The sequence below is a fragment of the Bufo gargarizans genome, chromosome 8 (genome assembly GCF_014858855.1).
Source record: "Bufo gargarizans isolate SCDJY-AF-19 chromosome 8, ASM1485885v1, whole genome shotgun sequence".
NCBI classification, from domain to species: Eukaryota; Metazoa; Chordata; class Amphibia; order Anura; family Bufonidae; genus Bufo; species Bufo gargarizans.
Window position 1 is genome coordinate 177,446,015 of NC_058087.1, and position 23,446 is coordinate 177,469,460.

Here is a 23,446-nt window from a genome sequence, read left to right on the forward strand (position 1 = left end):
CCCTTTAAGGATAGGTCATCGATATTTCATGCCTGGAAGACCCCCTTTAGGCCCAACATATATTTTACCTCTATCAGGAGCCTGTGGAGCCCTAGACCTGCACACTTGGATTCTGCGCAGGTTTTTTCCGAGATGCGGGGATTAAGATGGCGTTAATATACCCCCCACTATAAACCACAGTTGTTACTGACTTAAGGCTAAATCCTCACAAGTTTAAGCATGTCCGCTCCATCCATTCAAGAATTTCCTCCTGTTTACTCTGGAGAACATCGGCCATAAGTGACCAGGTGAACTCCGCAACGCTCCTCCATCCCACAGGACGCATCCTACAGTCCGGCTTCTCCCTCCCGGCATTTGTGTTTATACTCAGTGTCTATTGTAAGACCCTAGGAGTAGCACGACATGGCGGGCTGTCATACGATGCTGTATTCGCGCTGTCACCCTTAACGTCGCCTTCAGCGGCTCTGTCATGTTGGTCAGCAGTCGCTATATACACATAAGAATGATGCTGATGGAGACCGTCATTTGATAGCTGGATCCGCCAGTCACGTAAAGTGCATGAGGGCTACTAAAGGCTGCATCACAAGTTCTGTCAGCTGGAACCCTAGAGGCTTCAAATCAAAGGACTTGTTCAGAGGAGAATAGTCAGTGCTGGGAGAAAACCAGAAGCCGATCTTATCTAACTGTGCAGGCAGCGTCTACTGTTTGCTGGTATCAGCCATTTCAGGCTGAGCAGAAGCTGACCGTAGTGTCTTCTGTGGGATGACACAAAATCCCTGCCCATAACGATACTAAAGGTCCCTTTACACAGGATGATATTACAGCAGGTTGTCAGGGAAGAAGCGTTCCTTCCCGGCAATCTGCTGATCGTTAGCGGAGGCGCCCGGTGCACTTACATGCACCAATCTCCTCCACAGTATGAGGAGTAGTGATCGCTAATGCCATTGCTCTTCCCCATACTGACTCGTTGGTTGCCAACAGGAGATCATGTTTTCACGGCACAATCTGCTGCTGGTAAACAATCATTTCTGCGTACGCACAAACGATCGCATTACCCAGTGAACGAGCGTTTTATCGGATAATTGGTGGTACATTTACACCACCCGACTATCTCTACTATGAACACTCGTTAGTGATAATCTGTGCAATTCTTGGCCCGCGTAAAAGGGCCCTTAAAGGGGTTGTCCGGGTTGAGAGCTGAACCCGGACACAACCGCATCTTCTCTCATTTACCACTCACCTGTATAGCGCAAGGCAGGGGCTGCTTGTTTGCCTTTTCGACACTGCTAGGCGGAGGCTTCCGCCTAGCAGTGTTCCTGGTGATGTCACCGGCTCTAATGGACAGTCTTTAGCGCTGCCCTAGCCTGTAAAAACCCTAGCCCACCTACTAGTGCCGATGATGTCACCGGGCTCACTGCTAGGCGGAAGCCTCTGTCTATTTTACCCATAGAGAGCCCGGTACGTCACAGAATCTCATGAAAATTCATGGTGAATGAGTGCAGATGCGGTTGTGTCCGGGCTCTGAACCCGGACAACCCCTGGCTCATGCACACGACCGTGTGTTGCCCGTGGTCGTGTCGCGGCCCGTATACGGCGGGTCCGCAATACACGGGCACCGGCCGGGTGCATCCCGCATCGTGGACCCATTCACTTCAATGGGTCCGCAATCAGGGGGATGCGGAACGAAGGCACGGATCGGAACCCCACGGAAGCACTACGGAGTGCTTACGTGGTGTTTCTGGCCGTGCTTCCGCACCGCAAAAAAGTAGCGCATGCACTATTTTTTTGCGGTGAGGACCGTCAGATGCAGAATGCGGACCCCATTCAAGTGAATGGGTCCGCGATCAGCCTCGGCTGCTCCACGGTCTGTGCCCATGCATTGCGGACCGGAGCCCTTACGTTCGTGGGCATGAGCCCTAACGCTAGGTGCACGTATATAAGCTGGAGAGTTTTGGGCCCTTTAAGCTGAGAATCTGAAAATATTTTATCTAAATTTTTAGTTCCTGAAAATGGAAATTAACTTTCCTGCCCTTTGCAATTATTGCACAGCTGTAATAATTGAACTCCAGAATATTGCTTATAACATTCATCAGCTAAATCTCAGCTTCTGCAAACCAGTCTGTATATACAGTCCAGTAATTGTATACTAGATGGATGTAGGACATAACAAAAAAAGAGCTCTGAAAACGTAATCTCTTGCCCCCCTGCTTAACAGAGCAGGTGCCACCAAAGGGGACACGACAGAGTAGATCTGACACATGTGGATGGGGGCTGAGCTGCAGTACCCAGGCACGGCCACTACAGAGAAGATGGAGCTGTCTGCCTCTTCTTTGTTCTCTGTTAGTTCCTGCATCGGCGGATACCACGGACAGATGCTTGGTGTCGGACTACCACCGATCTGATGACTGATTACCTATTCTGAGGGTAGTTTATCAATATCTGCAAGTTTGGAAAACTCCTATAAGAGCCACCAACAAAATGTCATTTCTATGGCCTGCTTTAGTTTAGTTGGCCTCTGATAAATACCTTAAAGGAATTATCCCATGAATAATGTAAAAAAATAAAATAATACATAACCTAGTACATGATAGCGTCTAACCAAGAACCAGCCCTGCATCGCACATGGATCCAGAGCTCTCCCCATTCATTGCTCTGCTAGATTTATTTTAAGCTGTCAGCTGAGGAGTCCTGTCCTTTCTCAGCGGTGTGTCCTTTCTGCCGCAGCTGGTGGCAGTTGAAGGATGGAACTGAGCATGTGCGTCCTCAGTGAGCTGGGCAGAGAATAAAAAAAAAAAAAAGAACAAACAGCAGGTGGCGCTATACAGATACATTTTATTGAATAGCTCAGTGGCTATACTATATTTTTTTTATGACATGCAATTGCAAAAGTATTCAGATCCAGGTCCTGGTTTGAAAACTGTAGAACATTTTTCATAGGACAACCCCTTTAATTTAAAGGGGGATTCCAGGGGTTCGATATTGATGACCTATCCTCAGGATAAGTCAATATCAGATCGGCGTGGTTCGGATTGCTGGCACCCCGTGAAGAGGCTTTGGTGCTGTGGTGAGTGCCACGGACTGTTCTTTGTCACATGGCCAAGGCATATCTCATTCCCCTTGAAGTGAATAGGCCTGAGCTGCAATACCAAGCAGAGCCGCTATACAATGGACGGCGCAGTGCATGGTACGCTGTGAGGAGGCTGTGGCTCCGGTGAGTGCTGCGGTCTCCTTCTAACAGCTGATGGCGGGCAGTCCTGGGAGTCAGACAGTTGCAGCAAAAAGGACACGCCCCCTTAACTGCCAGCCTGATATAAATCTAGCAGAGCAACTGGAGCAATGAATGGGGAGATCTCTGGATCCATGCGAGGTACAGGGCTGGTTCTAGCTTTGTTAGAAAGAGATTGTCACGTCCTGTATGATGTCTTTTTATTTTTTACATTAATCATGGGATAACCCGTGTGCCGTGTAAACGCCGCTCAGCTCATCGAGCCCGCACCGCCGTACATCAAGTGATGGATGTGCAGTCTGTGCTCATGTCATTCCCTGCTCCACCTCGGTGACAGATGACAGCGGGCAGGTAATAGACATATCACTGACGATGATTTGTGTTCATGTGTATATGGTTGTTAGCTTGTCTGACAGGTATGAACAGGGCACAAGCTGATGGCCGTCGCGTCATGTAGAGAAGCCAAGCGGCTCAGATAAGGCGCGGCAGACAGGGCTCCAACAAGATAATGAATTTATATCGGCTGCGTAACATGAATTATATCTAACTTCATCCATAAACACAGCGGCAGCCTAGCCGAAACAGTCGCAGCCTAGCCGAATCTCCCTTTTTGTCATTTTCAGGGCAAAAACGGAAAATATGCGGCGCCAGATGCACCCTGCAGACGCTTGTCTCCCCATTCTTGCCCGATCTCAGCGTGTATATGTACGGGGGAGATAGAGGTCACCCTAACTTCTCTATGGTAACGGGAAATCATTAGGGTTCCGAATTAGCTCAATCCTTTACGTAAATTGTAAATGCGGAAGCCATCATCAAGCAGATTAGCCGCTAGATCTTATTACGACATCTTTTCATTATAATATGGCTTCTGGGAATATCCAGGAAACACGGCTTAACTAACACATACAGTAGATAGCTCAAGCTTTTTAATATGCATGTGTCCATGACTGGGTCCACCACTGCATCTCCCAGTCGCACATATGAAAACATTCGGCGTCGTGTGAAGGTGTCGCCGTGTCGGCTTTAGAAGCGACGCAGGTGCCGGGAAGGGAGGTAAGTACAACCTCTGTGAGGGGCCCGGGCATTATAGGCATTGGATAACCCCTTTAAGGAGACAGAAGAAATCCTGATGCGCTGGAGCTCCATTTATCAGGTACAGAGCTCCAAATCAATGGCAAAGGATACAATTCTAGCTGCCTGCAGCCACCACTAGGGGGAGCCTAGGAGCATACTGTTCATACATTGAACTCAATAATGCCACAGTGTGCAGTGAGCTCCCCCTAGTGGTGGCTGTCAGACTGCTATTCATTCAGAACTAAGCTCCACCAGCAATAAAGGTATATTTATTAATTAATAAATTAGCAAATCATTTTAAACCAATTTGGATTTTTAAAAATTGTCAGGAAAGGGTGGACATGTACTTGAAACCTGGGATAGTGGGTAAAATGACATGATAAGGGCTGAAGAGGTTTAGTTTCCAAAGTGGGGGTGGTGAAGAAACCTTCTGGGGGCTCATTTTGACTGTAACAGAACAAATGAATAAGGAATTGTAAATGGACCAAATGCTGTTGCTAGAAAATAGCATTGCAGATGGGTCAGTGCTTGGGCCTAGTTGCAAAAATTTAGATTTTTGTGTATTGAGACTATATAAAGAATTATTTCATGTGCACTAGGGCTCATTCACACAACTACATGAATGGGTCCGCATCCGTTTCGCAGTTTTGCTGAACAGGTGCGGACCCACTCATTCTAATGGGGCCGCAAAAGATGCGGACAAAATGCCGTAGTTCCGTTCCGCAGCCCCACATAAAAGATAGAACATTTCCTATTCTTGTCTCTAATAGGAATTTCTATAATAGTGCCGGCCATGTGCGGACCGCAAAACACTACGGCCGTCTGAATGAGCCCTTATTATGAGGTAAGGCAAGGGGCCACCTCTGGACATAAACAGGGCCCCACCCACTGAGGTGCACACAAGGCCCGGCCTAAGGGAAGCTTGTAGCACAGAAAAGCACCAGGTCCTCCCATATCTAATGCCCAAACACAAGGCCTCACTCAGCTCTAGATACAAGAGCACCTCACAGAGAGCCCCAGGATACACTGTGCCTCACGCACACAGCTCCGGGTCACACAGAACCTCGCTTTGTAATACAAAGGGGCACTCACGTCTATCGAGCTGGTACCAGGGCCACAAAGCAAGGGTATGCAGGGTCCGACGCTGCAACAATTAGAGCACACAGGGCCCCGTGCAGTCCAATCCCACACACAGGATTTTACACACACCCACGTCTTATATACATGGCCTCATTCATCTCTGAAGACACGCTATGTCCGCTGTCCGCTGGCAGCATTCCCAAAACCTTTAGGATTCGGCTACACAAAGATTTTGGGTGTGATATGTGTAGCCAAACCCTTAATGACACCCCAAAGGGCCAAAACTAGGCAGGAGCTGGGTGCAATTACTTTTAAAGAAAGGAAGGGGGGTATTACATAGGATAGTGCCTTGGAGATCACTGACCTCTATGGGATAGACAGGATCCATGCCCATAGGACTGCCTGGAGAAAGATCTCAGCACATAGAAAATATACATCATCTCCAGAGTATGACCCTTTCCGTTAAAGGGGTTGTCCAAGATTTTGACATTGATGGCCTATACTCTGAATAGGTCATGTATAGCATGACAACCCTCAGCCCCACCGATCGGCTCCGTCCATTGTGTAGCTGGTTACCATTCACTTCAATGGGAGCGGTTACCAGCTACGTCCACGGCTGTGTAGATCTGGCGCCGGAGCTAATATTAAACAGCTGATGGGTGGGGTCCATGATGTCAGACCTGAGGACAAGGCCTCAATATCAAAGTCCTGGACAACCCCTTTAAGTGTAAATGTGCCTGGAAACAGACATGCTGTGGATTTTGCATCCAAATTTTGCAGGTGCACAATCCGCAGCGTACTACAACAGCAGCAGGGGGGAAAAAAAACGCGGAATCCACGCCGCATTTCAATTTATGTTGCAGATTTTACCCTTTGCAATGCATAGGCTGAAATCTGCAAGAATTCACACGTCAGTGATTCACGGAGAGAGCAGATACCCATTCATTTTAAATAATGTGTGTATTCACACATCCGTGTTTTTGCACAGAGGCATGCTCCATTTTGTCAGTGTTCACAGATCCATCACGCTCATTATAGTGTATGTGTGAAAAACACGGATGCAACACAGATGCCACCCGTGTCCCATCCATGCGATAGGAGATGCGATAAAAATTCATTTTGAGCTGTACAGTGTCTGTGAAACACACAGAGAGCAAAAAAAAATAAAAATAAAAATAAAAAAAACGGACACACGGACCAACATGGATCCTTCACAGACATCTTCACTGATAATTCACTGACCGTCTTATCACGGATTTCATCACGGACATGGACGTGCGAATGAGGCCAAATCCATGATGCACCCACAAGTGGAATCTGATGCACACCCGTGGCAAATTCCCCTTGGAATTTTTTTTATCTGTGCGGATTTTTGTTATTCCGTGGATTTCTGAAACTAAAAAGGCCTGAGACGATGAGATCTGCACGAGGCAAATATCCATTCATTTCATTAATAGTTCAATTTATGCGCTTTCCAACCAGTGATCTGTGCAGGTAAGTGTGCAGGTAAGTACCTTCTCAACCCTCTCTAATAAAGTCAAGCCAGGGACATTCACATTCCTGCTAAGGCCTTTTTCACATATCGCACTTGTTGATGCCATGGTTAGCGGAAGGCGACGCTACGACACCTGCAAGCGGCGGTAAAATCAAGATCTCAGTGTTTCCCTATGAACAAAAAAAAGTTGAAAGTGACCTTCCGGCTACTAAAATTTTTTGGACACGGTAGTGTTATTGGCAGAGGTCACGGGGTGGCTTACCACCAATTTTTCCCCCCCATAGAGAAATAGGATTGTCGCAGTCTTAGATAAAATAGCTGTCGGCTGAGCGCTTGTAGTCCCCGTGTACATGCATGCTCAGTTTGGCCAAGTATGCATGAAGAGGTAAGAACGCCGCTGGTGGCAGCTTATCTTCCTGAAAGGATTGGGCAGTTGAAATGCAATGCAAGTACCCGATCCTTATCTCTAGAGATGAGTGAATTTCCAGTTATGAAATTCGTTCACGCTTCGTTTACTGGTAAAAGGTGAATTGCGTTATGGATTCCGTTACCACGGACCATAACGCAATTCTATGACGCAATGCCTTTAGAGGCATTCTGTTTTTTATTCCGTCATAATAGAAGTCTATGGGCTGCATAACGGATCCGTCCCATTTCCATTATGCAAGGGGTTTCCTCTCCTGCACAACGGAAACGGGACGAATCCGTTATGCAGCGGAACGGAATGACGGAAATGAGACAGATCCGTTATGATGCAGCCCATAGACTTTTATTATGACGGAATGAATAACGGAATGCCGTCATAGAATTGCGTTATAGTTCGTGGTAACGGAATCCATAACGCAATTCACCTTTTACCAGTAAACGAAGCGTGAACGAATTTCTAAATATGAAATTCGCTTATCTCTAGTTATCTCCAATACAGAGCAGAGGGTTGGCCGGCCCTGCTAAAATCGGCAAGGTCAGCCGACATCGATCTAATGTGTGCGGCTAGCTTTACAATCAGTACAGTGCCAATATGTATGGATCCATTGATTTTACTGTGTTTATTCTCAAATACCTGTTTCTCCACTGACCAAGGGTCGGTACAAAAACAACAGGCAATACTCTGGCCTGTGCTGCAGACAATAAAATGCCCATAGGAGTCTATGGATCAGTGAAAAACGCTAAAAGTACACAAATGCTATACTGATGTCAAACGGACACGGACATGTGAATAAGGCCTAATACACAGACCTCCCCTCCTCCTAATACACAGACATCAGGGACACGGACCTCTCCTCCTCCTAATACACAGACATCAGGGCACGGACCTCTCCTCCTCCTAATACACAGACATCAGGACACGGACCTCTCCCCCTCCTAATACACAGACATCAGGACACGGACCTCTCCTCCTCCTAATACACAGACATCAGGACACGGACCTCCCTCCTCCTAATACACAGACATCAGGACACGGACCTCTCCTCCTCCTAATACACAGACATCAGGACGCGGACCTCTCCTCCTCCTAATACACAGACATCAGGACACGGACCTCTCCTCCTCCTAATACACAGACATCAGGACACGGACCTCTCCTCCTCCTAATACACAGACATCAGGACGCGGACCTCTCCTTCCCCTAATACACAGACATCAGGACACGGACCTCTCCTCCTCCTAATACACAGACATCAGGACGCGGACCCTCTCCTTCCCCCTACTACACAGACATCAGGACGCGGACCTCTCCTCCTCCTAATACACAGACATCAGGACGCGGACCTCTCCTCCTCCTAATACACAGACATCAGGACACGGACCTCTCCTCCTCCTAATACACAGACATCAGGACACGGACCTTCCTCCTCCTAAATAACAACATCAGGACGCGGACCTCTCCTCCTCCTAATACACAGACATCAGGCACACAGACCTCTCCTCCTCCTAATACACAGACATCACCCCTCCTCCTCCTCTTAATACATTCACATTTCAGGGCAGATTCCTCTCCTACCATAATACTTTCTAACCCATCACGGTTCACAGACAGTCTTGCCTGATGACAGAGGGGTAATACATTAGATTCTGGGGATGCCGAGCACCATATTCTAAGTAGTTTAGTGGCTTTCGATATCATTGGCTCCTGTAAACCAACCGTATATATTCGCTGCCAGAATCCACGCTCCTAATACAAAGACCTCTCATTTCCATAATTATGTCTGACACATGTGCATTAATTTATAGCCACACATCAGAGATACGCCTGGCCTCGAAATTCTCTACTGCCGCCTCTTATATCCTACGGGGGAAACGGTCACCGATAAATAATCTCATGAATATCTCCCTTCTAGCAACCCACAGACCAGGGAGTCAATAATGGCCCAGGCTGAAGCAGTCCAGAGACCCAAAAACCCACACCCTTATCAGGGGAGCGTTCTGGTGCATTTTGCAAACGTTGGGTCGGAAAAAAAATTAAATTTGCACTGCCCAACGTGGGAAATTCTTAGCCCATATATGTAGAAGGGGGTCTGAAATATTTATTTTTTATGCGGATCATGGGTAGGCGCAGATACTCATTGCGCTGTATCTTACTGATCTCGTCGGACGTTTTTTAAATATTGCACCAAAGGAACATGAATTAGGCTACGGTACATGTTACTTCGTGCCACCAATTATCCTTGGGCCCTTAGATAATCTTTAGTGACGGACAGCTTCCTTTCAGTGACATATGACAGGCTAGGAACCTGGCAGTAACACCGTCACACTTCCCACTGGCGGGGTACGTATAGAAAATCCCCTCGGACTCCCCTCCCCCAGTATAATGATGTGACAGTCTGCCCTCCCCCCTTAGTATTGTGATGTGACAGGTACCCCCTATACACTAGCTGCCCAGCATATTATACGCCGTACTCAACCAAGCACTAATATAGCGACACTTTTTAGAACAGTCCCATAAACATGAAGCACCTGGGGGGGGGGGGATACATTGTAATCTATATGTAACGTATACAATGTATCAGCTTTTGATACAGATACATTGCCAATTATCGGCTTCAGATCTCACGTCGGTCACCCCCCCTTCCCTCCAATTCCCCCCCCCCCATTCTCACCTTTTGCAGGTTGCAATATCTGTAGGATAAAAGGAATCCCGTCTTCTTTGGTGCCAAGATCAATAAAAAAAAAAAAAAAAGAAAGGAAAATCTAACAAAAATTTCCAAAATAAAAAAAATCCTTCCTTCGTCTGATATATTTTTGAATTTCCGGATTTATGTGCTATAGATTTTTCTTCCCCAAACCGAAAAAAAAGGAAAAAAGAAAAAAAAAAAAAAACACACAACACAGTCTGGAATTGTGGATCCCTGTCTGGAGGAGGCTTCTTGAGTCTTCTCTCTCTAGATCCAGTAGAGATGCATCGATCACCCTCCTTCTTTAGATGGATCCAGGAGTCATAATGTAGCCGAGTTGGGGATGTCAGTTCGGGTGGTTGAAAATAAAGAGAGGGGGTCTTTCTTTCTTTCTTTTTTTTTTCCCTATTATCTGGCACCGAACCTCCCTAGATCTTCAAGATAAAGGGTGTTCTTGACTCATCAGGAAAGGCTAGGGTATGGGGGAGCATATTATATTCCCCAATTTTTAAAGGGTGAGAATTGGGGGGACAAGGGGGAGGGGGGGTCCTGGGTTAAGGAAAGCAAGGGAGAAGAGGCTGCAAAGTGAGAGGTGGCAAGCTGATGGGAGGAAGGAAGGAAGGAGAGAGAGAGTGAGAGGGAGAGAGGGAGGGAGACAGACAGAGGGAGGGAGGGGTGGGAATGTGCAGGGTGATTTATCGCAGCCCTGCAGAACTGTCTGAGAATGACCCTCCAACATGAGTTCTACTCCAGGGCTGCGGCTTGTACGCATGTGCGGCCCAGCCAGACAGGGGCTGCAGGGGAGAGGAGGGGGCATCGCCATACAACCCCCCCTCCCCTCCCTTCCTCCTAGTCTCTGCCCATAGGAGGGGGAAAGGCGCCTGCTGCAGAGCCCTCTCTCCCAGTACACAGGGGAAAGGAGTGGCTTTCAATAATATAAGGGATCTCTCAGAGCCAGGTTCTCACCCCTACACAAATACCACACATACACAACTCCACCCCTACACGCATACAGCACATATAAGACACTACCTTACACACACACAACCTACATACCGGCCTCCGTCTCCGCAGCCTCCATGACAAATACAATTATGTGTTCCACATTCATGAAGTTTAATTTGGTTCGATGAGGTTATAGAAGAACCGAGGCCCTAATTCCTAGCATGGCTTGTGTTACGATTGTGGTCCTGGGGGGGGGGGGGGGGGCACATATTTTTTTCTTTATAAGCCCGCCAAGCATCATAGATTGGTCATATCTGGTCTCAGTGGAAGGACATAGGAAGGTTTGTATGGATGCGATCCACGGAGAACAGATATGACCAGTCGATCCGGCAGGGACAGGGGCGGATTGGCCAGAGATCTTACAGGGAAATTTCCCCGTGGGCCGATGGCCAGGGGGCCGCCTCACAGCCGGCCAGTGGAAGTTTTTGGGGATGTATTTTGTGACGGACTGTGATATATGGCTCTGTTGGGGTGGTGTAATGTGCCACAATATGGTATTGCTGGCCCTGCCTTCCGACTACAAAACGGGGGCCACTTTAAGTTCCCAGTCCGCCCCTTGGCATTATCGATAGGTGTATAAAGTGCGCAACTATTTTTGCAACCACCACCCTCAATGAGGGCCAATATACATCTAAGATGTTAAAGAAAACATGTCCCAAAAAATTCAGGGTGGTCTTTTCAAAAAGTTGATTGAAAAGAAAACTTAAAGGGGGTGTGTCCCCTCACACATTGGTAGCAGATCGCTAGGATATGCCACCAATGTCAGACAGAGGTGGGACCCGGAACCTATCTCTAGAACTGGGCCCACAAAGTGAACGCACATATGTGACCGCCCTCCATTCAATCCAATGGGAGTTCCAAAAATAGCAGCTATTTCCAGCAGTCCCATAGAAGTGAATGGAGTGGTGGCAGCACTTGCGCAGTGAGATCTCTAATTAAGTTTTGAAAATAGCCAAGTCAAGACAGTGCTCGGCTACTTTAAGAACTCCTATAGAATTGAGTGGAGGGCAGCCGCGCATGCGCAGTGCGCTCTCGTTCACTTTGGGGGCTCTGTTCTAGAGCTAGGCCTCTGGGACCCGCACCTATCTGTCATTGGATATGCCACCAATGTGTCATATGTGTTGGATATGCCACCCCTTTAAAGACATCCTTTGCATATTATCCCTGTTGTTTCCCCGGTAAATATAGACAAAACGGTTATTAGGTGGAATCATTTTTTTAAACACTCTCCCGAATCTAGAAATTGATGTTATATACTTCTTATGGCGCCCCCGGGCGTCCTTTCTGTTTTCTCTGATAATATCCACCTAATGCGTCCAGTGCTAGTGGTCACACATGCTCAGTAGCACGGCCAGAATCCTCGTGCACACGGCAGTGGAGTGATTCCTGCTATTGTGCAGCTGATAAGAATCAGGGCAACTTTTTCTTACCGGCACTGGACACATTAGTAGGACTTTTTGAGATAGAATTAAAATAACAGCAGGGGGCGCCATAACAAGTCTGTAACAGCAATATATAGATACATAACATTTTGGGACTACTCCTTTAAGAATATAACTTATTTTCTAAAAATTTTGGAGGGTTTAAAGGGAACCTGTCACCGGGATTTTGTGTATAGAGCTGATGACATGGGTTGCTAGATGGCCGCTAGCACACCTGCAATATCCAGTCCCCATAGCTCTGTGTGCTTTTAATGTGTAAAAAAACGATTTGATACATACGCAAATTAACCCGAGATGAGTCCTGTCCCTGACTCATCTCACATACAGGACTCATCTCAGGTTAATTTGCATATGTGTCAAATCGTTTTTTTACACAATAAAAGCACACAGAGCTATGGGGACTGGATATTGCAGATGTGCTCGCGGCCATCTAGCAACCCATGTCCTCAGCTCTATACACAAAATCCCGGTGACAGGTTCCCTTTAAGGGGGTTTTCTAGGCCACCGAAAATAGCTCTAAGGTACTATTAAATCCTAACACTTACTAATATACTTCTTCCAGAGATTTTCACTTACATCACATCAATGCCCACTTGAAGCACTTCTTGCACTCCTTCTGGTGACAGCATGACAACATTCACATGACCATCGCGCACTCCTTGATCAGCGCATCAATATAAAGCAACTGCATTATGCATGCCCCAATCAATTTCATTAGTGTTCAGCAGAAGCTCCTGTCCGCATCATGGTCTGGAATAATTAGAGGTAAACAGAGAGGTGATTACAAATACCATCATTTATAGGATAGCAAAAATCTGACTAATGGGACTTCTCTAGGACCAATTCTTCAAGAAAGGAGGTATTTAAAGGGGTTGTCTGGTCAATAAAAAAATATAGAAAAAAGGCTCAGAATACAGTAAAAACAAAACAAAAACAAAAAATAAACTTCCGATCCCGTTCTCAGTCCCTCACTGGCCTCTGCTTCCTGACACACAGGAAATTAGCACTCAGCCAATCACTGAATGAGGTGGGTCGTGGCTGCAGCCTGTGATTGGCTGAGCAGTCATTTCCTGTGTGTCAAGAGGCACCAGGAAGTGTCAATATGGAAATGGTAGGGGATAATGGTATGTTTGTTTTTGTTTTGTTTTTTTATTTCAGAACAACCCCTTTCTACAGGCCCAAAGCCTGAGGCTTCACTACTGAGGAATTCTAATGGCAGCATATCCTGCTCTGCTTTCCGTCAGGTACAGTGTTTTCATAGACACCCAGTGTGAATTCAGATCAACTACTCACCTACCTGGATTGAACAGTGGTAGCTATGGGGCCATTCATGTTTTTGGTATTTGAATCCCCGCACGCGCTTCATGACAACTGCACCTGACAGAAATCAGGAACAGGCATGTTGTCACTCCATTTAGGCTTTGGCCCTGAGACTTTTTAATGACGACATCTCAACACAGAAAATATTAAGGGCCATTTCACATTTTCTTATGTTTATTTTTGTATGTCATAAAAAAAATCAAACCCATAAAATATTAGAAAATTAGTCAAAACAACACTGAGTAATTTGTCCATTGTTTGTTGTGTGTGCCCTCCTGCTACTTTAACATGTTTCCTTAAAGAAGCACTCCAGGATTTAGTTTCTTGCCTACATAGTGCAGGACAGGCCATTATTAAAGAAAAAGGCTTGTGTGTATACCTGTTTTATTTGAAGTGCCAGTTGTGTGTTGTCAGCCAGATTGATCCTTCTTCCCCTCAGATATGGTTTTCCTAATGAATCCTACATTTCATATCATGCCTGGCTTTGCAGAGAGAGAGGGGGTGGATTCTCACCACACTGCACTTTTCCATGTAAGGGCAGTCATGACAGATCAGTGACACAAAACTGCTGTCCCCTCACACTGCAGGGTCTCCATGTTCTTCTTGATCCTCTCAGCTCTTACATGCAGGAGACTACAGTGAAACTACATCTTATAGAACTACACTGGAGAGTCAGCACACACAGATGGTACAGGCAGGCAACGTGAGTCAGGAGGTTTATATAACTGCAGTCATAGGCGTTGCCGGAGCTTTTTAATATTGACTGACATTGATCGGCCGGGGTCCGACACCTGGCACCCCCGCTGATCAGCTATACGGGTAGACGGCGCGCACAATGCCAAATGCCGTCTCCCTTCTGTCTTCCTGCTCACTACTGTTTTGTCTATCCTCACACAGCTGATCGGTGGGGGTACTGGGTGTCGGACCCCCGCCAATCTGAAATTGATGACCTATTCTGAGGATAGGTCATCAATATGAAAAATCCCGGACCACCTCTTTAATCCTTGTATACACTTACCTACTATATATACAGTATCTGTACTCCTGGTCCTTTACATAGGGGAAGCATTATATCTTCAACAGAATACATGAACATACAGAGGAACATGGAACGTGTGGAAGGATCTGAGCTTCCAGGAGGGATTTGATTCATGAAGTCACAGGAAGTCAGCCACAAGAAGAGACCGAGTTACTATTTACACATTAAAGTGTACCTGAGTTTTCAAAAAAAGTTTGCATAATGGCTGTGCTTTATTCTACAATCAGAACTGTGAAAGAACAGCTATATTTGGGCTTCCCTAAAGTTTTTTTTTTTCAGCCATGTTTCAGCTGCACAGCTGGATGCATTTCACTCAGAAGCAGGGGGTATATTTCGTCTGTGAAATGTGCCAGCACTGTACTGCTGCGACATCCTTTCCACTGTATTTGTTTTCAGCTCTGGAGCTCACCGAAAAAGATAAGGGCTAATGCACACGAATGTATTTTTTGTCCACATCTGATACGCAATTTTTGCGGATTGGATGCGGACCCATTCACTTCAATGGGGCTGCAAAAGATGTGAATAGCACACCGTGTGTCCTGTCTGCATCCGTATGTCCGTTCCCTGCCATCCGCAAAAATACAGAACATGTCCTATTCTTGTCCGCATTACGGACAAGGATAGGACTGTTCTACTATGAGCTGGACGCTGTGGACTGCAAAACAGGCTACGGTCATGAGCATGAGCCCTAAGGAGGGGGGAATCACACTTACAGACACACAGGACACTCCTATGAATTCAGAAGCAGTGTAGAAGCAGTCCTTTATCAGGCTCAGGATCTCAGCCAGCTCGGCCACTTCCTCTCAGCCGTCTTCTGAGTCTCTGTTACCAGGGACAGATCTTGCCTGAGAACAGACAGTGGACTGCAACATAGATGGAAGCGAGACCCCTAGTGGCCATGACTTTACAGCTTTTTTTCAGGTAGATGCAAGCAGATTTTTAAAATGAAGTGATTTAGAAATTTGCTAGTTACACCGTTCTCTATTAAATGAAATGAAATTTTGTGAACTTAAAAAGTGACTCTAAGTTCTCGGCTGGTGGTCAGACTTGAGGTTTAATAGTAATGAAAAGGTTTAAAACATATGGATGCAACAAATTACACTGCTAAAATACTGGTGTGCAGTATATGTAAAATAAAATTAAAAAGCGGAGTGCTTCTTTAAATCAATACCCTCTATAAAAAAAAGTCTATAACAAAAAAATGACCCCACGTAGACTGCTGAGAAAAATCAAGAAAAACTCATCAAATAAAGAAAGATGAAATGCCCACCCTACCACCCAGACCTCGACATCTACACTGTCTAATCTGTATCTTAATGGTCTTCCACAGAACACAGTAAGAAGGGAAAAGTTGTGCACACAGACCACACATACACCAACAACACGTACAAATACACACTTATCACAGACACACTAGGTAAAAATGTGCAAATAACACACAGGTGCTGTGTCTAAATAGTCCTGGTATGCTAAATGAATCAATCAGCCCTGCCATATTGTGCCGGGGAGAGCAAAAAAATGAACATCGTTACCCATTATGTAGCATGCACCGCCGTGAAAATACTGTGGCCACCTTTACATCTGGGCCTGCTGGTACCAGGTATCTCAGATTCATCGGGACCGCTCATGATTTAGCATCTAGCACCGCTGTCCCGCAAGGGTCCCTTCTTACAGGAAAGTCTTGTCAGCCAGTGAGGCCCCCACTGCCTCAGAGGAGACATATTCATTGCTACCAGCAGGTGGCGCTCTCATTTAGTGATGCTGCCTCCTGTTCGCACACACAGACAAGTGGGAGGAGCCTGGAGGAGGTGAGTATCCTGCATGACAGGTGGAGGCCTCTGGTGGATCAGATGGCTGCCTTGTATCTAGGTAATTCTGTATGGGGACATGTCTGTCACTTCTAGGGGCATGCTGCTCCCCTGTATACGGGGAACATGTGGCAGACACTTTATAGATCCTGTTACCTGACTGTGGTATACTTTAAAGGGCTTATGTCATGATTGATGTAATAAATGAAAATCGGGCATCCTATAGTACACGACAAGCTCAATCTAACAAAGCTGGAACCAGCCCTGTACCTCACATGGATCTCCGCATTCATTGCTCCGGTTGCTCTGCAGATCCCTTTATCAGGGGGTGTGTTCCTTCTGCTGCAGCTCTCCTCCTATCACAGCTCAGGGGGCACGTCCTTTTTGCTGCAGCTGTCTCCCTGTCACGGGGGGGGGTCATTCTGCTGCTGCTCTTATTCTGTAGCTGTCACAGTTTCTAACAGTAGATATGGTTGGTGGTACGTGAAGGATGAAACTGAGCATGCGTGACCACCTCAGTAGGTGGACATTCACATTACTATACAGAATAAACACCAGGGGGGGGGACAAGAGAATAGGTCACAACTGAAGCACTTTTGCGACAGAAAATAAATTACAAAAGTATCTAGGTCTTCATGCTGAATTAGACTGAAATAACATTTAAGTGGCACATCCCCTTAAGGGCGCATTCACACGACCGTAGTGTTTTGCGGTCTGCAAATTGACAGGGCCAGGTTCCTGCATAGTCATCTCACCTGCCCATGTCAATCAAGAAGAGGAAGGGGCTGGTAGAGGAGGAGCAAGGGTGCACAAGGTGGCTTGGGCCCTCCCCCTGTGCACTTAAGTGCTCATTTGCATATGGATACAAATTACTTATCAGCAGTATGAAGCAACAGATTGCAAAGTAAAAGGTATCATGACACTCGGCTGAGTTAACCCTACAAGGCATTGTGCCTGCATTAACTGTTCATTTTATGGTGACAGATCCCTTTAATTTTTTTTTTAATTCAGCAAATCTGCAGAGATCCACAAACAAAGGGGCACGAAAGGTTGCTCTAGCTCTATTCCATGACCAATATTATTTTCAGTATATATATATATATATTATTATATTTTTATTAGTATATTATTATGTTATTGTATATAGATGTTATATATTTGGTGGGTTAATGGACTAAGGTGTCCATACAGCTAAAGATAAGAGTTTATGACCTGAACAGAAAATGCCAGTTAACAATTGTAGTAATGAGTGTGATTGTTCTGAATTGTGACACTGAGTGCGTATGAAAACCGCCATATAACATAGGTCCATGAAACTTCTGTTCCTTAGGCCTCATGCACACGACAGTTTTTTTTCACGGTCCGCAAAAACGGGGTCCGTGGGTCCGTGATCCATGACCGTTTTTTCGTCCGAGGGTCTTCCTTGATTTTTGGAGGATCCACGGACATGAAAAAAAAGTCGTTTTGGTGTCCGCCTGGCCGTGCGGAGCCAAACGGATCCGTCCTGAATTACAATGCAAGTCAATGGGGACGGATCCGTTTGATGTTGACACAATATGGTGCCATTTCAAACGGATCCGTCCCCATTGACTTTCAATGTAAAGTCTGGAGTTCTTTTATACCATCGGATTGGAGTTTTCTCCAATCCGATGGTATATTTTAACTTGAAGCGTCCCCATCACCATGGGAACGCCTCTATGTTAGAATATACTGTCGGATATGAGCTACTTCGTGAACCTCAGATCCGACAGTATATTCTAACACAGAGGCGTTCCCATGGTGATGGGGACGCTTCAGGTTAGAATACACTACAAACTTTGTACAAGACTGCCCCCTGCTGCCTGGCAGCACCCGATCTCTTACAGGGGGATATGATAGCACAATTAACCCCTTCAGGTGCGGCACCTAAAGGGGTTAATTGTACTATCATATTCCCCTGTAAGAGATCAGGGCTGCCAGGCAGCAGGGGGCAGACCCCCCCCCCCTCCCCAGTTTGAATATCGTTGGTGGCACAGTGTGCGCCCCCCATCGGGCCCCCCCTTCCTCCCTCTAATGTTAGAAATCGTTGGTGGCACAGTGTGCGCCCACCATCGCCCCCCCCCCTCCCTCCCTCTATTGTAATAAATCGTTGGTGGCACAGTGTGCGCCCACCATCGCCCCCCCCTCCCTCTCTCTATTGTAATAAATCGTTGGTGGCACAGTGTGCCAACCACCATCGGCCCCCCCCCTCCCTCTATAGCAGTAACAACATTGGTGGCAGTGTGCGGCCTCCCATTCCCCCCCCCCCCCCCATCATTGGGGGCAGCAGAGTTCCGATCGGAGTCCCAGTTTAATCGCTGGGGCTCTGATCGGTAACCATGGCAAACAGGACGCTACTGCAGTCCTGGTTGCCATGGTTACTTAGCAATAGTACAACAGTAGAAGATTCATACTTACCTGCTTGCTGCTGCGATGTCTGTGAACGGCCGGGAGCTCCTCCTACTGGTAAGTGAAAGGTCTGTGCGGCGCATTGCTAAAGAACTGTCACTTACCAGAAGGAGGAGCTCCCGGCCGGTCACAGACATCGCAGCAGCAAGCAGGTAAGTATGAATCTTATACTGTTGTACTATTGCTAAGTAACCATGGCAACCAGGGCTGCAGTAGCTTCCTGGTTGCCATGGTTACCATCGGCTGCCACCAATGATGGGGGGGGGGGAATGGGAGGCCGCACACTGCCACCAATGTTGTTACTGCTATAGAGGGAGGGGGGGCCGATGGTGGTTGGCACACTGTGCCACCAACGATTTATTACAATAGAGAGAGGAAGGGGGGGCGATGGTGGGCGCACACTGTGCCACCAACGATTTATTACAATAGAGGGAGGGAGGGGGGGGGGCGATGGTGGGCGCACACTGTGCCACCAACGATATTCAAACTGGGGAGGGGGGGGGGGGGTCTGCCCCCTGCTGCCTAGCAGCCCTGAGCTCTTACAGGGGAATATGATAGTACAATTAACCTCTTTAGGTGCCGCACCTGAAGGGGTTAATTGTGCTATCATATCCCCCTGTAAGAGATCGGGTGCTGCCAGGCAGCAGGGGGCAGTCTTGTACAAAGTTTGCAGTGTATTCTAACTAGAAGCGTCCCCCATCACCATGGGAACGCTTCTGTGTTAGAATATACTGTCGGAAATGAGTTTTCACGAAGTGAAAACTTAGATCAGAAAAAGCTTTTATGCAGACGGATCTTCGGATCCGTCTGTATGAAAGCAACCTACGGCCACGGATCACGGACACGGATGCCAATCTTGTGTGCATCCGTGTTCTTTCACGGACCCATTGACTTTTTTTTCACGGTCCGCAAAAACGGGGTCCGTGGGTCCGTGATCCATGACCGTTTTTTCGTCCGAGGGTCTTCCTTGATTTTTGGAGGATCCACGGACATGAAAAAAAAGTCGTTTTGGTGTCCGCCTGGCCGTGCGGAGCCAAACGGATCCGTCCTGAATTACAATGCAAGTCAATGGGGACGGATCCGTTTGATGTTGACACAATATGGTGCCATTTCAAACGGATCCGTCCCCATTGACTTTCAATGTAAAGTCTGGAGTTCTTTTATACCATCGGATTGGAGTTTTCTCCAATCCGATGGTATATTTTAACTTGAAGCGTCCCCATCACCATGGGAACGCCTCTATGTTAGAATATACTGTCGGATATGAGCTACTTCGTGAACCTCAGATCCGACAGTATATTCTAACACAGAGGCGTTCCCATGGTGATGGGGACGCTTCAGGTTAGAATACACTACAAACTTTGTACAAGACTGCCCCCTGCTGCCTGGCAGCACCCGATCTCTTACAGGGGGATATGATAGCACAATTAACCCCTTCAGGTGCGGCACCTAAAGGGGTTAATTGTACTATCATATTCCCCTGTAAGAGATCAGGGCTGCCAGGCAGCAGGGGGCAGACCCCCCCCCCCCTCCCCAGTTTGAATATCGTTGGTGGCACAGTGTGCGCCCCCCATCGGGCCCCCCCTTCCTCCCTCTAATGTTAGAAATCGTTGGTGGCACAGTGTGCGCCCACCATCGCCCCCCCCCTCCCTCCCTCTATTGTAATAAATCGTTGGTGGCACAGTGTGCGCCCACCATCGCCCCCCCCTCCCTCTCTCTATTGTAATAAATCGTTGGTGGCACAGTGTGCCAACCACCATCGGCCCCCCCCCCTCCCTCTATAGCAGTAACAACATTGGTGGCAGTGTGCGGCCTCCCATTCCCCCCCCCCCCCCCATCATTGGGGGCAGCAGAGTTCCGATCGGAGTCCCAGTTTAATCGCTGGGGCTCCGATCGGTAACCATGGCAAACAGGACGCTACTGCAGTCCTAGTTGCCATGGTTACTTAGCAATAGTACAACAGTAGAAGATTCATACTTACCTGCTTGCTGCTGCGATGTCTGTGAACGGCCGGGAGCTCCTCCTACTGGTAAGTGAAAGGTCTGTGCGGCGCATTGCTAAAGAACTGTCACTTACCAGAAGGAGGAGCTCCCGGCCGGTCACAGACATCGCAGCAGCAAGCAGGTAAGTATGAATCTTATACTGTTGTACTATTGCTAAGTAACCATGGCAACCAGGGCTGCAGTAGCTTCCTGGTTGCCATGGTTACCATCGGCTGCCACCAATGATGGGGGGGGGGGGAATGGGAGGCCGCACACTGCCACCAATGTTGTTACTGCTATAGAGGGAGGGGGGGCCGATGGTGGTTGGCACACTGTGCCACCAACGATTTATTACAATAGAGAGAGGAAGGGGGGGCGATGGTGGGCGCACACTGTGCCACCAACGATTTATTACAATAGAGGGAGGGAGGGGGGGGGCGATGGTGGGCGCACACTGTGCCACCAACGATATTCAAACTGGGGAGGGGGGGGGGGTCTGCCCCCTGCTGCCTAGCAGCCCTGAGCTCTTACAGGGGAATATGATAGTACAATTAACCCCTTTAGGTGCCGCACCTGAAGGGGTTAATTGTGCTATCATATCCCCCTGTAAGAGATCGGGTGCTGCCAGGCAGCAGGGGGCAGTCTTGTACAAAGTTTGCAGTGTATTCTAACTAGAAGCGTCCCCCATCACCATGGGAACGCTTCTGTGTTAGAATATACTGTCGGAAATGAGTTTTCACGAAGTGAAAACTTAGATCAGAAAAAGCTTTTATGCAGACGGATCTTCGGATCCGTCTGTATGAAAGCAACCTACGGCCACGGATCACGGACACGGATGCCAATCTTGTGTGCATCCGTGTTCTTTCACGGACCCATTGACTTGAATGGGTCCGTGAACCGTTGTCCGTCAAAAAAATAGGACAGGTCATATTTTTTTGACGGACAGGATACACGGATCACGGCCTCGGCTGCAAAACGGTGCATTTTACGATTTTTCCACGGACCCATTGAAAGTCAATGGGTCCGCGAAAAAAAACGGAAAACGGCACAACGGCCACGGATGCACACAACGGTCGTGTGCATGAGGCCTTATACAGAAGTGCTCCCTCTACTGGTAGTATTTATATCTATACATGACGGGCAATTCCTGACACCAATCAGTTTACAAACACGGAGAGCTTTACCTCAAGGCACCGGGTGGCGCACGTACTTGTGCCGCTTTTACCCCATGTCTATAAATATGCTCCAGTGCCACTTTTTCATGTTATGAGGTAGGTTTCCTGAAAGCAGAAAAAAGGTGAAAGTCCTCCTTTAATGACACACGTGTCCCTAGTAACCTGTTCTTCTCCTGATCCCCATATGTCACTGTTCTAACCTTTTTGGCTCAAAGGCACTGACATTCCTCGACTTGAGTTAAATTTCTGCTAGCTTCATGAAGAATGCCAGCTCTGCAGTTGGAGAAGAGCATGGGGCTTGTGTGCAAGTAGAGATTTGGGTCCAAAATCCACCTCATCTTTTGGCAATATAGGTATAGGTCTTATGTCCTGGGGCGTTGCTAGGGTCTCCGAAGATCCGGGGCCCAAGTCCCAATGCATATGTGCCAAATCCTTGAGGTAACAGCCCCATCCCCTGCCCTTACAATCTAGCACTAAAGACATATTTTATTTGCTGGATTGACACTACCAAACATACAGGAGAATAAAGCACTACATACCTATTACATCCAGTGACATCTCCTCTGATGTAGATGTTCTCATTCCCCTTTTCCATTCGGCAGATGCCGACTTCTTTCAGCCGTGTCTCGTTTCTGTAGAGTTTACCAAACAGACATCTTAGATTCCTTACTTTGCCATTATACTTCCCACCCTGGTGCCCCAACAGTGTTATCCAGCTGCATATTGCCCAATTATAATGCCCACCATAGTCCTCCCAGTAGTAATAAGGCCTTTCTATAGTGACCATCGTATTAATAAGGCCCCCAGTAGTATTAAGACACTTTTATCATGCACCCCGTAGTTATAATCATAGTAACCCCAGTAATTACTGTATAATGCCCCAAATAGTGCCCCCACTAGTTATAATGCCCTCTATAGTGCCCCAGTAGAGAAAATACCCACAGTAGTTATAATATCACTTATAGTGCCCCCAGAAGTTGTAGTGTGTCCTGTAGTGCCCCAGGAGCTATAATGTCCCTAGTAGTGACCCAGTAGTTATAATGGCCCTGCCCCCTGTATTGCCCCCATAGTTAGGGCTCATGCACACAAACATATTTTACTTCCGTGTCCGATTCCGGGGTTTTTTTGCGGGCCGTATGGGTCTGCAAAAAAACCCCCAAAAAACTGAAGTTACTCTGTGTGCATTCCGTTTCCGTAAAAAAATATAACATGTCCTATTATTGTCCGCATTACGAACAAGGATAGGACTGTTCTATTAGG

General features: G+C 47.2%; 1 protein-coding gene across 2 annotated transcripts in view; it reads right to left on the reverse strand.

Moving 5' to 3' along the window:
* GLIS2 (GLIS family zinc finger 2) overlaps positions 1 to 13,163 on the reverse strand; it is a 32,626-nt gene extending 19,463 nt beyond the window's left edge. The window contains exon 1 of one of the 2 annotated variants that reach the window (XM_044303846.1): positions 13,012 to 13,163. The gene's annotated coding sequence lies outside the window, so the exon portion shown is untranslated. Of the gene's footprint in view, positions 1 to 9,973; positions 10,594 to 13,011 lie in introns of those variants that run through there. The other variant, XM_044303845.1, reaches the window with a different exon arrangement.
* Positions 13,164 to 23,446: the final 10,283 nt, after the last annotated feature.